This window comes from Canis lupus, chromosome 20, assembly GCF_003254725.2.
Source record: "Canis lupus dingo isolate Sandy chromosome 20, ASM325472v2, whole genome shotgun sequence".
NCBI lineage: Eukaryota > Metazoa > Chordata > Mammalia > Carnivora > Canidae > Canis > Canis lupus.
This window is the reverse complement of record NC_064262.1, coordinates 50,450,822-50,467,793: the sequence shown is the minus strand read 5'-3', so window position 1 is coordinate 50,467,793 and position 16,972 is coordinate 50,450,822.

The following is a 16,972-nucleotide window of genomic DNA, read 5'->3' as shown; positions in this document are numbered from 1 at the left end:
CTGGGTGCATGGAACCGTAGGTCGCCGGGGCTCCCCCCATCTCTCCCACGCACATGGGCAGCCTTTCTCCTGCACGCAGCTTTCCAGCCCTTTGCATTGTGGGGCCATCTGTGGCTGTCTCATTCTCCAGGCCTTTTGACTGCTGACTAGTTCACCAGTCTCCTGCAACCAGGATCCCAACCCCAGGCTCCTTAGACCTTGGCCTTTGCTGTTCATCCCACCAGGAGAATCCCTCCCGTTTCCAGACTGCTGCTGTTCAGTTCCAAAGAAAGCAGACCCCCTCAGGCAGTGACTCAGGTCCTAGGAAGGCAATCCTCACACAAAACGCACAACTCTCCCACTGCCGATCTTACCTGCCGTCGTGATTTTCCAGAAATGGCTGTTTTTGAGAACTCTGCCTAGTTTTACTTTTGCTTTTAGGGAGTGCATTTGGCAAGATCCTCACTCCTGCCAGTTTGGAAATCCACATTTTTTCGTTTTAATGGCTTTGACTCTGCTTTAATAGATTTGAATTTGTTTTAACATTTGCAGAAAATCAGCTCACCAAACCCTTGATTTCAGCATATTCAGGATGAGACCAGTTAATTGTTATTACTTTTTTAAAGGTTTTTATTTATTTGAGAGAGAGCCCAAGTGGGAGATGGGGCAGAGGGAAGGGAGAAGCAGGCTTGCCACCGAGCTGGGAGCCCGATGCAGGGCCCAATCCCAGGACCCTGAGATCAAGACCTGAGCCGAAGGCAGACATTTAACCGACTGAACCACCCAGGCGCCCCAGGATGAGGCCAGTGTAAAAATGAGTCCCTTGAGGGGAAAAAAAGTACCAGTGAAGTTTTGGTAAACAATGTCATATGATATATGGATTTGTATGACATAGTTTGTTGGCAAATGGCAACAAGATGCAAAGTAATATTGAATTATTGGACATGAGTTAATATATTTCATGCAGAATCTAGAGTTCATTACTCACAGTGTTGGAGAGCAGCTCCTTCTGTGTTCTTGCTTTAGTATGTGCTGTCCTTGTGTCCAAGACCACCTCATGGCCCAAGGCGGCTCCTGGTAGTCCCATCTGTCCATTCCACCTTCCAGTCATAAATAAAGAGGCAAGGGATGCCTGGGTGGCTCAGTGGTTGAGCATCTGCCTTTGGTTCAGGACATGAATCCTGAGGTCCTGGGATCGAGTCCCACATCAGGCTTCCCTGAGTGGGACTGCTTCTTCCTCTGCCTATGTCTCTGCCTCTCTCTGTGTGTCTCTCATGAACAGATAAATAAAATGTTTTTAAAAAAAATAAAGAGGCAAGGGGGGAGGGAAAGGCCACACCACCCCTTAGACACCCAGTCTGGAAACTGACTTATCACTCTCAGTGCCCCTTGGCCACGACATAGTCAAATGGCCACACATAGCTGCACTGGAAGCCCAGACATGCAGCCCTGCTTCTGGACACACAGCTTGCTCACCACCTGCTTGATGGTGGTTCTCCCCAGTTTTCAGATGAGAAAACTAGCACATAGAGGGAAGTTTCTACCTGAGGCCACACTGCCAGTCCCAGAGCCAGTGTTTGTCAAGCCGTACTCCCCTTCCTTCCAAGTCAGGTGGTTGTGGGTTCCAATCCTGACCTGGCCACCTCCAGGTTGTGTGACCTTGGGCAGCATTCTGCACCTCTCTGAGCCCACTGGGAGATGGGAAACCAACAGGTATTTGAGAAGGTTGTACTTCCTTCTTCAGGCATTTCTGTATTTTCTATGGTGACAATGAAAAGAAATAATTTGGGGGGTGCGCCTGGGTGCCTCAGTGGTTGAGTGGCCAACTTTTAGCTCAGATCATGAGATCAACCCCTGCATTGAGGCTCAGTTGGTTGAGTGGCTGACTTGATTTCAGCTCAGGATCAGGTGCTGAGTGCAGAGTCTACTTGAGATTCTCTCTTGCTCTTCTTCTGCCCCTCCCCCCACTTATTCTCTTTAAGCCTCTCTCTTATCTGAAATAAACAAATCTTTAAAAAAAAAAAAAAAGGAAGATGATTTTTAAGCAAAAAAAAAAATGAAGGTAATCAATAGGAGCTGCTAGTTTGGCAGTGTCTTACACATGGTGACCCAGGGACACGTGGACTGATTAGGGTGAGAGGTCAGGGCTGCAGGCCTCCTGGCCTGCCTCTCCCACACTGACCTTGGCCTAAAGTCATAGAACTAGCTTGATTCTTGTGTGGATACTGGCCACAAACCAGGCGCCTCCACCAGCCTGAAGTCCTGCTGCTGCCCCACCCCCAGCCGGCCTTTGCTCTCAGCACCCATCTATATGGACAGCCCTTTCCCCTCCATCTCTGCCCTCTTGCCAGTGCCTTCCTCCCCCATTCCTCCCAGCATCCCTAAGGGGTGGGGGACTTCATTCCCACTTTACAGGCAATACAGGTGGAGCTCAGGAAGGTGAGGCACTTGCTCAAATCCCCACAGATCTGCGCCCAGGTTTGGGAAACACAAGAGTCCTCAAGGGCTAGGACCTGCCCTGGGTCAAGAGGAAAGGCCTCCAATCTAGAAGGTGAAATGGCCCCATGACAAAGGTGGAGGCGTTGAGCAATAGGGGAGCTAACCTCTGTGTCTCCAAGGAGGCACAAGAGGCTTCAGCAAGACATGGTTGAGGATGTGCTTGGAATGGCTTAAGGCGGGACGCCTGGGTGGCTCAGCAGTTGAGTGTCTGTCTTCAGCTCAGGGCGTGATCCCAGAGTTGCAGGATTGAGTCTATCGGACTCCCCTCGAGGGGCCTGCTTCTCTCCTATGTCTCTATGTCTCTGCCACTCTCCTAGCACCTATGTCTCTGCCGCTCTTTCTATGTCTCTAAAGAATAAATAAAATCTTTTTAAGAAAGAAAAGGAATGACTTAAGGCTGGAATGTCATATGGTCTGTGTGATGGGAAGCCATGTAACACCCTGATACAGCTGGGACTGTGAGGGGGCAGTCAAGAAGAGTATATAGATCCAGGGTACCTGGCTGGCTCAGTTGGTGGAGCACATGGCTCTTGATCTCAGGGTCATGAGTTCAAGCCCCACTTGGGGATAGAGTTTACTTTTAAAAATAAACATAATTTAAAAAATAAAAAGAGGGACGCCCAGGTGGCTCAGTTGGTTAGACATCCACCTTCAGCTCAGGTCATGATCTTGGGGTCCTGGGATTGAGGCCCACATTGTCAGAGTCACTGCTCAGTGGGGAGCCTGGTTCTCCCTCTCTCTCTGTGGGCCCCCCACCTCATGTTCTCTATCTCATCCATGCCATCTCCCTCCCTCTCTCTCAAATAAAATATTTTTTAAAGATTAAAAAGAATAAAAATAATAATAAAGTATAGACCCTTATATGTGACAGATGGCCACAACAGTATCTCCCATCCCACATTCATTTCTAGAATCTTGCAGCTCCCCTATTAGATTCCATTGGCTATGGAGTCTAATACACCTTTCCCTGAACCTGCTGATACCCAGTGGAATGCAGGGAAGGTGACCCTGCTGACTGGTGAGGATGGATCATACAAGGCACCACAGCTTTCCCCGTGCTTGCTGGAAGACTCACTCAAAGGTACCAGCTGCCCGAAGGCTGCAGTGTTGTGAGGAAGCCAACACAAGCCCATGCTGAGAGACCACCAAGCCCACATGAGAAGAAAGAGCTCACCAGCCAACCCCCAGCTTCTAAGGCTCTAGTCCCTAGCCATGTGCACGCACCCAGCTGAGCCCTTCCCACACTCCTGGCACATTAAAACCATAAGAGAGGGGATCCCTGGGTGGCTCAGTGGTTTAGTGCCTGCCTTTGGCCCAGGGCGCAATCCTGGAGTCACGGGATCGAGTCCCGCTTCGGGCTCCTGGCATGGAGCCGGCTTCTCCCTCCTCCTGTGTCTCTGCCTCTCTCTCTCTCTCTCTCTCTCTCTCTCTCTCTCTCTCTCTGTCTATCATGAATGAATGAATAAATAAATAAATAAATAAATAAATAAATAAATAAATAAATAAATATTAAAAAAGTAAAAATAAAACCATAAGCGAGAACAAAAATGATTGTGTTTTAAGCCACTAAGCATGAGGTGACTTCCTATGCAGCCACAGTAACTGGAACATCCCCAAATTTTTCAAATGACATGAGTATAAGTCACATGGAAAGATCTTTCGAGCATTGCTAAAGAGAAAAGCAAGCTACACAATGAAGTGCCCAGTGAGGTACTATTTTGGACACACACAAGATCTGACTATTGCCTCTGGACCAGGTCACTGCCACATCAATGTTTAGAGAAAGGTCTCTCAGGGTACGCTCCTAACACACGACATTTGGAACAGCTGTTATCCCCCAAGTGCAGGGAACAAGAGGATGGAGTTGGGAGCTCCTCCAAGCTCGTGAGGCCCTGGACACCTGCCCATTTTAAGAACCATTTCTTAAATTCCTCACCAATGTTTCATTCAGCAGAAGGTTTCCAATTGATGTCATGGTCTCAAAGATCCCTACTGCAGTGAGGCCATTCATTTCTTCTGAAGCATTGATATTTATGAGGCCCAAATCCTCACGTTCCTCCCACTCTGGACTTCTCGTGTGTCCCCTTCACAGGTGGCCTGAGTGGCTCCCAGCAGTCCTACTCAGCTGTCATCACTTACCCTGAGGCTCCACCATCCAGTCTCAGTCCGGCCCATTCTTCTTCTTTTTTTTTTTTTTTAATTTATTTATTCATGAGAGACAGAGAGAGAGAGGCAGAGACACAGGCAGAGGGAGAAGCAGGCTCCATTCAGGAAGCCTGACGTGGGACTCGATCCCAGGACCCCGGGATCACACCCTGAGCCAAAGGCAGACACTAAACCACTGTGCCACCCAGGGATCCCTCGGCCCATTCTTCTAAGTGACTCTTCAATCCACCAGTTCTCCCTCCACCGTGCCTCCCACCTTGTCCAACCGCAGCCACCGTCCCTGGTGTGATCAGCTCCTCCCTGATTCCCCGGCTTCCACCCCCACTCCCTGCCAGGCTGTCCTTTCCACAGGGCCAGAGGCATCTAAACCTTCAACGTCTCAGTGCATGTGAGGCTCAGATCATCTGAGCCTGGCGACTTTCCAGCTATAATCACTCTAAACCTAAACCACACAAGTTTTCCACCACACGCTCAGGCGTTTGCCCATGCGCCTCCCTCTTCCCATAATGGTTCATCTGCCAAATCTTCCTCTGAGCCTCATCTCAAATGTTTCTTTCCTGCCCCTTCTTGCCTTCCTTGACATTCTAGGGAAGGAAGCAGGTAGGCCCTCCTTAAGAGATTCCTAAAAAAGCTCTCATTCCAAAGCACATTCTTATGACGCCCATGAAGACTTGTTGATGAGTGACAAACAGGAGGAGATGTGATAAATACGAATAAGTAAAAATTGAAAAAGAAATGCTAGCTTGCGGGACCTGGCTGGCTCAGCTGCTAGAGCCTGTGACTCTCAATCTCAGGGTTGTGAGTTCAAGTCCCACATTGGGCGTGGAGCCAGTTCAGGAAAAAAAAAGAAGAAATCCTAGCTTGTTTACTGAAAAACACTTTGAGAAACTAACAGAAGTTTTTGTTCTTTATCTTTAGAAGCCCCACAGAGCAACTGCAAAGAAGAAATTCGAGCGTGTACATGAAAATAAAGGGGTTTAATCCCATGAACCGCCAAATAATGCAAATGAAAACAGTAATGAAACACTTCGTTATTATTTTTTTTTTATTCTTAGGCTTAGCAAATTGGCAAACATGTTTTAAATGACACATGCAGTGTTTGCAAGGTGGTGGAAAGGCAGACTGTCAAACAGCTACTACGCCTGATTGTGACTCCCTAAAAAGCAGTATGACAAGATTACTTAAAAATATGTATACCCTTGCAGCTCAGTGGGTTAAGCGTCTGACTCTTGATCTCAGCTCAGGTCTTGATCTCAGAGTGAGCTGTGAGTTTGGGCCCCATGTTGGGCTCCACACTGGACATGGAGCCTACTTACAAACACATACACACATATACATATATGTACACTTTTTTCTCAAGAATTTCTCTTAAGGAAGTCATTGGAGATACAATCAGAGAACAAGGCATCATTTCCATTATTTGAGTGGGAATGAAAGTATTCAATAAGGCAATGGCAACATGCATTAAGGTTCATCCAGAGGATACGGAACAGACATTAAACATATCAGGGGCATGAGAAAGGGCTTATATATGGCACAAAGAGGGGGAAATGGGCTACAAATGGTATTGATCAATAAAATTTGAGTTGAGTCTATAGTCTTATTTATCGTGTTATACTAATGTACTAATGTTAATTTCCAAGTCCAATAAAGTACTATCGCTATGTAAGATATGTAATATTATCTACCATTGGGAGAAGCTGAGGAAAAGGTCCATGGGACCTCTCTGTACTGTTTTTGTAACTTTTGCCAAGTCTATAATTATTTCAAAATATGGGATCCCTGGGTGGCGCAGCGGTTTGGCGCCTGCCTTTGGCCCAGGGCGCGATCCTGGAGACCCGGGATCGAGTCCCACATCAGACTCCCGGTGCATGGAGCCTGCTTCTCCCTCTGCCTGTGTCTCTGCCTCTCTCTCTCTCTCTCTCTGTGACTATCATAAATAAATAAAAATTAAAAAAAAAATTATTTCAAAATAAGTGGTTAAAAAATTGTAGCAGGACAGTCTGCTGTAATAAACATCCTCATTGTCTAAGGGGTTTATATCAACAGAGGGTGATTTCTTTTCTGCACACACTACCAGGTTGTGTTACTCAGGGATCTAGGGATATGAAGGCTCCACCTTGACATGTGCCTCTATAGTTGGCAAGCCAGGAAAATGACACTTAGAGTATCGCCTTGAAGGTGACACTTCTGCCTAATGCCTCTGGCCCAATCAAGTCTTATGGCCACTAGGAGCTTCACTTGGGGACAAAAGGAGCAATTCTTTTGGGGCCTACAACAAGTTTAGTGAGTACCACACTATGCATAGGAAATAATCCCATTTCAGGGATCCCTGGGTGGCGCAGTGGTTTGGCGCCTGCCTTTGGCCCAGGGCGCGATCCTGGAAACCCGGGATCGAATCCCACATCGGGCTCCCGGTGCATGGAGCCTGCTTCTCCCTCTGCCTGTGTCTCTGCGCCTCTCTCTCTCTGTGACTATCATAAATAAATAAAAATTAAAAAAAAAAAGGAAATAATCCCATTTCATAAACATTTACATTATATTTATATATCAATCGATCGGTTGATAGATAGTAGTTGACTGGAATAAGTAATATATAGGGCAGCCCCGGTGGCCTAGCGGGTTGGCGGGTCCTTCAGCCTGGGGTGTGATCCTGGAGACCCGGGATTGAGTCCCACATCAGGCTCACTGCATGGAGCCTGCTTCTCCCTCTACCTGTGTCTCTGCCTCTCTCCGTCTCTGTGTCTGTCATGAATAAATAAAAATAAAATATTTATAAATAAATAAATAAATAAATAAATAAATAAATAAATAAAAATAAATAAAATATACTGTGATGATCTTGAGTAGATTGTGGATGTCTTCTCTACTTAGAAACGATAATTTCTACGTTTTTCTAAGTTCTCTACTTTCTAAAGTTTTTGCACTTAAACCTGTGCTATAGGGATCGCTGGGTGGCTCAGCAGTTTGGTGGGTCCTTCAGCCCAGGGTGTGATCCTGGAGACCCAGGATCGAGTCCCACATCGGGCTCTCTGCATGGAGCCTGCTCCTCCCTCTGCCTGTATCTTTGCCTCTCTCTCTCTCTCTCTGTCTGTCTATCATGAATAAATAAATAAAATCTTTAAAAATAAATAAATAAATAAATAAACAAACAAACAAACAAACAAACAAACAAACCTGTGCTATAATCCAAGATGGTGATGGAAACAGATGGAATTTAGATCAACCTCAGGGGAATAGTCTCTCTTTTTTTTTTTTTTTTAAGATTTTATTTATTTATTCATGGGAGACACAGAGAGAGAGAGAGGCAGAGACACAGGAAGAGGGAGAAGCAGGCTCCATGCAGGGAGCCCGTCATGGGACTGGATCCTGGGTCTCCAGGATCAGGCCCTGGGCTGAAGGCGTCGCTAAACCACTGAGCCACCTGGGCTGCCCCTCAGAGGAATAGTCTTAAGCAGGAGATGATGAGGATGAGAATTTGAGGAGGTAACATCAGTGTTTTTCTAGCCTCACACATTTGTGATTTCAGCTTTAATCTCATAGACATTTGATCAAGCGGGATTCTTGTTTACAAATGACATAAACCAGCCTGGGTGGTTCCTGAATCAAAAGGGCTACAGGTACTGGATTCCTAGCCTAGCTCTGGAGTCAAAGTCCTGGATCTGAGAATATGGTTGACCGATTCCAGGTCACACATTCATGTTCTTGTGCAAGGGATGCCAGGAAAGCTGCTAGGTAGCCTTCAGAATTTCAAAAACTGGAGGTGGGAGACAGAGAGATCCACAAATATGGGAACGAGATTCAGATGCAGAATAGACAAAATAAAGTGTGGAAAAAAAACAACAACAACAACAAATAAAGTGTGGGGTGAGGATCTCAGTTTGAGAAAAGGGAGATTAGCTCTACCATCAACTTGCTGTGTGACCTTGGGCAAACCCATTTCCTTCTCTGTGCCTCTGTTTCTTCATCTCTTTGTTGAAGGAGGCCTGAGTGATTTTGCTGATATTCGTCTAATGAACTAGACAGTTTATATATATGTTTTTTAAAGATTTTTATTTATTTATTCATGAAAGACAGAGAGAGGCAGAGACACAGGCAAAGGGAGAAGCAGGCTCCATGCAGGGAACTCTACTTGGGACTCAATCCCAGGACTCCAGGATCATGCCCTGGGCCGAAGGCACTAAACCATTGAGCTACCCAGGGATCCCCGACAGTTTATATTTTTAAGACCTTTTTTATTTATTTTTTATCTTTTTATTTTTTTAAGATTTTTTTAAATTTTATTTATTTATTCATGAAAGACACAGAGAGAGAGAGGCAAAGACAGGCAGAGGGAGAAGCAGGCTCCATGCAGGGAGCCTGATGTGGGACTCGATCCCGGGACTCAGGATCACACCCTGGGCCAAAGATAGGTGCTAAACCACTGAGCCACCCAGGGATTTCCCCTAAGATTTTATTTATTATTTGACAATGAGAAAGAGAGAGAAAGAGCACACAAGCAAGTGGGGCAGCGGGCAGAGGGAGAGGGAGAAGCAGGCTCCCTGCTGAGCAGAGAACCTGACACGGGGCTGAATCCCAGGCCCCCAGGATCATGATCTGAGCTAAACACCAACGCTTAACCCACTGAGCCACTCAGGAGCCCTGTTATATACAGATTTTAAAGACTCTTAAAGAGGTGATACTTGGGGCACCTGGCTGGCTCAGTCAGTACAGCACGTGACTCTTGATATCAGTGTCATGGGTTTGAGGCCCACGTTGGTTGTAGAGATTAAATAAATCTTAAAAAAATAAAGAGGTGATACTTGAGCTGACCTCTGTTGGGCTTTCCTCTCAACCATTTCTCAGTATGTGGCTTTCACCTTCATGCAGGTGAGACAGCAGCTGCACTTCTAGGCACCACTGTAAGATCCAGACAGGAGAACAAGAAGGCCCAAGGGCCAATGGCCCACAGTCAAAGGATTTCTCCTTTCAAGGATTGTTATTTTTTTATGGGGGCAGAAATTTCCATCTGCTTCATCAATGAGAACTGGGTCTTAGGGCTAGCAGCAACAGCAAGGGAGTCTGGGAACATACTTTTAATTAGGCACATGATAACCTGAAATAGGATTGGGATTCTATAAATAAAAAATAAAACAAGGGGCACCTGGGTGGCTTCCTCGGTTAAGCCTCTGACTCCTGGGTTCAGCTCAGGTCATGTGTTCCGGGTCATAAGATTGAGCCCCCCATTGGGCTCAGCACTCACCGAGGTGTCTGCTTATCCCTCTCCCTCTGCTCCTCCCTCTGCTCTCTCTCTCTCAAATAAATAAAATCTCGTTTTAAAAATTAAAAAATAAAATTAAATGAATGAGGGGTGCCTGGGTGTCTCAGTTAGTTAAGCAACCAACTTTTGATTTGGGCTCAGGTCATGATCTTTGAGTCACGCCATTAAGTTCCAACCAGCTCTCCACTCAGGGCAGAGTCAGTTTGTCCCCCTCCCTCAGCTCCCCACCTCTCCTGCTCATGCTGTCTCTCTTTCTCAGATAAATAAATAAAATATTTAAAAAATAAAAATAAGGGACACCTGGGTGACTCAGTGGTTGGATGTCTGCCTTGGGCTCAGGTCATGATCCCAGGGTCCTGAGATCGAGTCCTGCATCAGGCTCCCCACAGGGAGCCTGCTTCTCCCTCTGCCTATGTCTCTGCCTCTCTCTGTGTGTCCCTCATGAATAAATAAATAAAATATTAAAAAATAAAAATAAATTAAAAGAAGAGAAAATAAAAATAAAATGGATGTTAAATGGTGCAGCTGCTGGAGAAAATAATACAGAGGTTCTTCGAACAATTAAAAATAGAATTACCAACACCTGGCCAGCTGAGTCGAAGAATGTGCAAGTCTTTACCTCAGGGTTAGGAGTTTAAGCCACACGTTGGGTGTAGAGATTACTTACATAAAACTTTAAAAAAAAGAAGGAAAGAAAGAAAGAAAAACATTGCACTGTAGTGGCAGGCAGGTAGCAGTATTCCACTGCCCTTGTAGACAGGTGGATGTCTCTTCACTGCCCGCCCACCTGCCGTGACCCAGGACCCCAAGTTACGGTCAGTTTGGCCAAGGAGGACAGAGCCTGGATCCCAGGCAGGGCATCAGGGGTGCTGAGCACCCTAACACGCAGAATGAGAAGAGGAGACATGGGTCTGTGCAGCCTCCGTAGGGATTCCAATGGGCTTTTTCGCCCCGGACTCCCATGGTCCCATGGGTTCCTGGCAGCCAGGGAGTGGGCGACCTGAAAGAGGTTGGGGTGGCCATGCCACCCTTGACTTACATCCCGAGGCCAAGGTTCACTGAGACTGACGCAAGAAGCTGAGGGAGCCAAGGTTGCACGCATAGCTTGGAGGAGATTTTCACAATGTTAGGGGATTTTTTTTCCCTCTTATTTATCTATTTCCCCTCCCTCCCTTCCCTCTTTCCTTTCTATTTGATTTTTTCTTTTCCTTTCTTTCTTTTTTTAGTGTTAATAATGGCAAAATACATAGATACACGTAACATAAAATTTACCATCTTAATCATTTCAAGTGCATGGTTCAGTGGCATGAAGGACATTGACATTGTTATGCAACCATTAGCACATCAACCTTCAAAACATTTCCATCTTTGCAAACTGAAAGTCTGTCCTCATTAAACACTAACTCTCCCTCCCCCTGCTACCCACCATTTTCCTTCTATCTCTATAAATCTTTTTTTTTAAGGATTTAATTTATTTATTCATGAAAGACACAGACAGAGAGGCAGAGATAAAGGCAGATGGAGAAGCAGGCTCCCCATGGGGAGACCAATGCAGGGCTCGATCCCCGGACCCTGGGATCACACCCTAACCAAAGGTGCACTGAGCCACCCAGGTGCCCTGTCTCTATAAATCTGAATCTGACTCCTCTAGGGACCTCCAATAAATGTAACTTGCCCTTTGATGAATGGTTTGCTCCACTTTTTTCTTTTTTTTTTTTAATAAAGATTGCATTTATTTGAGAGAAAGAGAAAGAGAATGAGGGTTGGGGAGAAGGGGAGAAGATCTCAAGCAGACTTCCCACTGAGCGTGGAGGCCAACATGGGGCTCAATCTCACGACCCTGAGATCGTGACCTCAGCTGAAATCAAGAGTTGGACACTCAACCAACTGAGCCACCAGGCACCCCTTGTTTCACTTTTTTTGTAATCACATAAGTAGTAATACATGAATATGACACATCCCTGTAGGACATCAAACATCATAGGACACAGTGAAAGACACTTTCTCACTTGCCTCAAACTGGAACCCACAGCTGTGTGGCTCCCTGGATGTCACCACTTGCTCTGGACAGTTGGCATGCAGCCTTGACTGGAGTTCCAACCTCCACTCATTTTCACTCCAGCCCATGACTGTCAATCAGTCTTGGTTCTTCAAGAGTCATAGAAATTCACAGACGGTCTGCTCTTTTTTTTTTTTTTTTTTTTAAGATTTCATTTATCCATGAGAGACACACAGAGAGAGAGAGAGAGAGAGAGAGAGAGAGAGAGAGAGAGAAAGGCAAAGACACAGGCTGAGGGAGAAGCAGGCTCCATGCAGGGAGCCCTGCATGGGACTCGATCCTGGGCCTCCAGGATCAGGCCCTGGGCTGAAGGCGGTGCTATACCGCTGAGCCACCCAGGCTGCCCGACGGTCTGCTCTTAGAGATGCGACTGACATGTCCACCTGGGCAGGCAGAAGCAAGCCCAGCTGGCCATCCAGGAGCTTGTGCCTTTGTAAACCAAGAACAGACTGCTGGTAAATGAAAGTCTGATCTTGGCCTTTGGGATCCCCGTGGCATCTCAATCCCACCTCAAGTACCTTGCACTTGCTCTTCCTTCTGCCCACATCGCCCTTTCTTCAACCAAGCCTTACCTTAAATGCCCTCATCCTCAGAGATGCCTCCCTTCCTTCCCCATCTTAGCTCAGCCCAGTGGTGTGAGGGACACTGCTAATATTACCTATCTTACTCTAGGTGGTAGTTACACAGATAAGCCCATATAAAATAAATCTCTGGTGGAACACTTGGGTGGCTCAGCTGGTTGAGCGTCTGACTCGATCTCAGCTCAGGTCTTGATCTCGGGGTTGTGAGGTTGGACTCTAAGCTCAGTGAGGAGTCTGCTTGAGATTTTCTGATTCTCTCTCTCCCTCTGCCCCTCCCCTCTATGTGCTCTGTCTCTAAAATAAGTGTATAAATATTTTTATTTTTTTAAGATTTTATTTATTTATTCATGAGAGACACACAAAGAGAGAAAGAGAGAGAGAGGGAGAAGCAGGCTCCATGCAGGGAGCCCGACGTGGGACTTGATCCTGAGTCTCCAGGATCACACCCTGGGCTGAAGGCAGATGCTCATCTGCTGAGCCACCCAGGTGTCCCTATAAATCTTTTTTTAAAAATCTATGGAGGTGAGGGCAGCCCGGGTGGCTCAGTGGTTTAGCGTCGCCTTCGGCCCAGGGCGTGATCCTGGACACTGGGATCGAGTCCCACGTTGGGCTCCCTGCATGGAGCCTGCTTCTCACTCTGCCTGTGTCTCTGTGTCTTTCTCTGTGTTTTCTCTCATGAATAAATAAATAAAATCTTTATAAAAAAATCTATGGAGGTGAATACATTAGGTTTGTGCATGTCTTTGCTTGTATGTTATATCTCAGTTTTAAAAAGTCACAAAAAGAGGCACTTCCCACACTAGCCATTCCTTTTTGTATTATCATGAATTTGGTTATCTAAAATCACCTTGTTGGGACGCCTGAGTGGCTCAGAGGTTGAGAGTCCGCCTTTGGCTCAGGGCGTGATTCCGGAATCCCAGGATCGAGTCCTGCATCGGGCTCCCTGGATGGAGCCTGCTTCTCCCTCTGCCTGTGTCTCTGCCTCTCTGTGTGTCTCCCATGAATAAATAAATAAAATCTTTAAAAAAATAAAATAAAATCACCTTGTTGATTTGTTTCATACTATCTCCTCCAATGGAATCTCAGCTCCTGGAGGGGTGGAATCTTTGTTTTGTTTCTGTGTTGTCCTCAGCACCTAGAACATTTCTGGGACAGAGTAGACGCACAGGAAAAGTTTAGGGACATAGGTGGCTCAGCGGTTGGGCATCTGCCTTTGGGTCAGGGCGGGATCCTGCAGTCCCAGGATCAAGTCCCGCAACAGGCTCCCTACATGGAGCCTACTTCTCCCTCTGCCTGTGTCTCTGCCTCTCTGTGTCTCTCATGAATAAATAAATAAAATGGAAAAAAAATGAAGAGTTTATTGAATGAGGAATAAATACAAGGAAATGGAGACCCAGAAAGAAGATTTGTCCAGGGTCCCAGAATTGACGTAAATGAGATGCAGAGCTGACTTCCCACTTCTGGACAGATTTCCCATACCTCTGAAGCTTTCCAGTATCTTCCAGATCATTCCAGATATTTCAAAACCATTGCAAAAATTCTTCATCTGTGAGCAGACTGTGCGCAATGCACTTCACATGGATATATTGCCTAAACCTTGACAGGGTGCTCGCTTCCGCAGCACATGTACTAAACCATGACAGGGCAAGGACTGCTAATGATTGAATTTTTCATTCCAGGATTCATGTGGATTAGTAACTGGTGGGTGCGTCAAATACAAACTGTAACTAAGAGGTGTAATCCCCCACTCTGGCCATCTCTCCCTACCCGCACCTCAACTCTTGTCCAGGCCTCCATCCCATCCCTATCCTGTGACCTAATTAATGAGTCATCTGCCCAAATTACCACTTGGAGCCTGCTGCTCTCGGCCTCCCTGGCCTCAAATGCTTCTGAGTGCCCTGGAAATAGTTTCCTTCATTCGAAGGGCATGCCAAGGCCTCGGGTATCTATCCTGATTTTATTTCAGCCTTACAGCATTCCACACATGTGCCTCACCCTTCAGCCACCCTGTCTCCTGCCTCCACCGAGGTGCCTCTCCTGCTATTTTTAGTCCTTTTTCAGTGGACAGAAAGATAGAGCATGACATGCAGAGATTTCCCATATATCATCGCCTCCACCACGCACAGCCTCCCCACCATCAACATCCCCACCAGAGGGGTGCATTTGTTACAATGGATTGACCCACGCCAACAGTCATTTTCGCTCAGAGCCCATAGTATACATTATGGTTCACTCTCCAGGTTGTACATGCTTTGAATTTGGAGGAATGTATGAGGTGTAGCCGTGGTTACAGTATAATATAGAATAGTTCCACCACACTAAAAAAACCTCTGTGCTCCGGGACACTGGGCGGCTCAGTGGTTGAGCATCTGCTTTTGGCTCAAGGAGTGATCCCAGAGTCCTGGGATCGAGTTCTGCATCAGGCTCCCTGCACGGAGCCTGCTTCTCCTTCTACCTGTGTGTCTGCCTCTCTCTTTCAATCATGAATAAATAAAATCTTAAAAAAAAAAAAAAACCCTCTGTGCTCCACCTATTCATCTCCACCCCTCCCCCAGGACACCTGGCAACCACTCATCTGTTTACCGTTTTCATAGTTTTCTTTTTTTCAGAATATCATATGCAGGGTTGAAAGTGTACAGTATGGTGCTTTTTCAAGCCAGCTTCTTTCACTTGTTAATTTGTGTTTATGGATCCTGCATATCTTTTCATGGTTTGATAGCTCATTCCTTCTTAGTTCGAATAGTCCATTGGCTGGATGTATCATGGTTTATTTATTCATTTACCTGCTGAAGGACATCTCGATTGTTTCCAAGTTTTGGCCATTCTGAATAAAGCTGCCATAAATATCTGCATGCAGGTTTTTGGGGTGGGCTTAAATTCTCATCTCATTTGGGTAAATATCAAGGAGTGTGATTGCTGGATGATATGGTAAGAGTGTGTTTACATTTGTAAGAAACTGCCAAGCTGTCTTTCAAAGTGGCTGCACCATTTGCATTCCCACCAGCAGTGCATGAGGGTTCCAATTTCTCCACAACCTCACCAACACTTGTGATTTTCTAGTTTTGGCTTTTTAAAATTTTTATAATAGCTGTCATGGTAGGTATAAGGTACATAGCATCTTGTTGTCTTTTTTTTTAAATTTTTATTTATTTCTGATAGTCACAGAGAGAGAGAGAGAGAGAGAGAGAGAGAGAGAGAGAGGCAGTGACATAGGCAGAGGGAGAAGCAGGCTCCATGCCCCGGGAGCCCGACGTGGGATTTGATCCTGGGTCTCCAGGATCGCACCCTGGGCCAAAGGAAGGCGCTAAACCACTGCGCCACCCAGGGATCCCGCATCTTGTTGTCATTTTGACTTGTATTTCCCTAATGTTTAGTGATGAACATCTTTTCATGCCCTTACTGGCCATTTTTATGTCTTCTTTGGAGAAATGTGTATTCAAGTCCTTTGCTCATTTTTAAAAATTTTTTTAAAAATTTATTTATGATAGTCACAGAGAGAGAGGCAGAGACATAGGCAGAGGGAGAAGCAGGCTCCATGCACCGGGAGCCTGACGTGGGATTCGATCCCGGGTCTCCAGGAACGTGCCCTGGGCCAAAGGCAGGCGCTAAACCGCTGCGCCACCCAAGGATCCCCCTTTGCTCATTTTTTAACTTGGATTGTCTGTTTTGTTGTTGAGTTGTAGGGGTTCTTTACATATTTTGTTGGAAGCTAGACTGTTATCGGGAACAGAATGTTCAATTATTTGCTCCCATTCCATATATTGCCTTTTCATTTTCTTGAGAGTGTCCTCTGATGCAGGATAGTTTATAATTCTTCTGAAACCCACTTTACTTATTTTTTCTTTTATTGTCTGCACTTTTGGTGTCACATCAAAGAAAGGATCATCAAATCCAATGCCATGAAGTTTTATCCCTATTTTTTTCTTCTAAGAGTTTTATAGTTTTAGCTCTTCCTTTTATTTTTTTTTAATTTTTTTAGCTCTTCCTTTTACATCTTCCTTTTACTTTACATGTGAACATCAAGTTTTCCCAACACCATTTGTTGAATAGACTGCCCTTACCTCATTGAATTGTCTTGCACCCTTGTGAAAAATCATTCAGACCAGATATACATGGTTTATTTCTGGGCCATCTATCCAAGTCCATTGGTCTATATGTCTGTCCTTATGCCAGCAACACAGTGTTTTGGTTACTGTGGCCATAAAGTTTTGAAATCAGGAAGTGGGGGGATCCCTGAGTGGCTCAGCGGTTTAGTGCCTGTCTTTGGCCCAGGGCATGATCCTGGAGTCTGGATCTAGTCCCAAATCAGGCTCCTTGCACGGAGCCTGCTTCTCCTGCTTCTCCCTCTGCTTCTCTCTCTCTCTCTCTCTCATGAATAAATAAATAAAATCTTAAAAAAAAAAAAAACAGAAATCAGGAAGTAGAAAA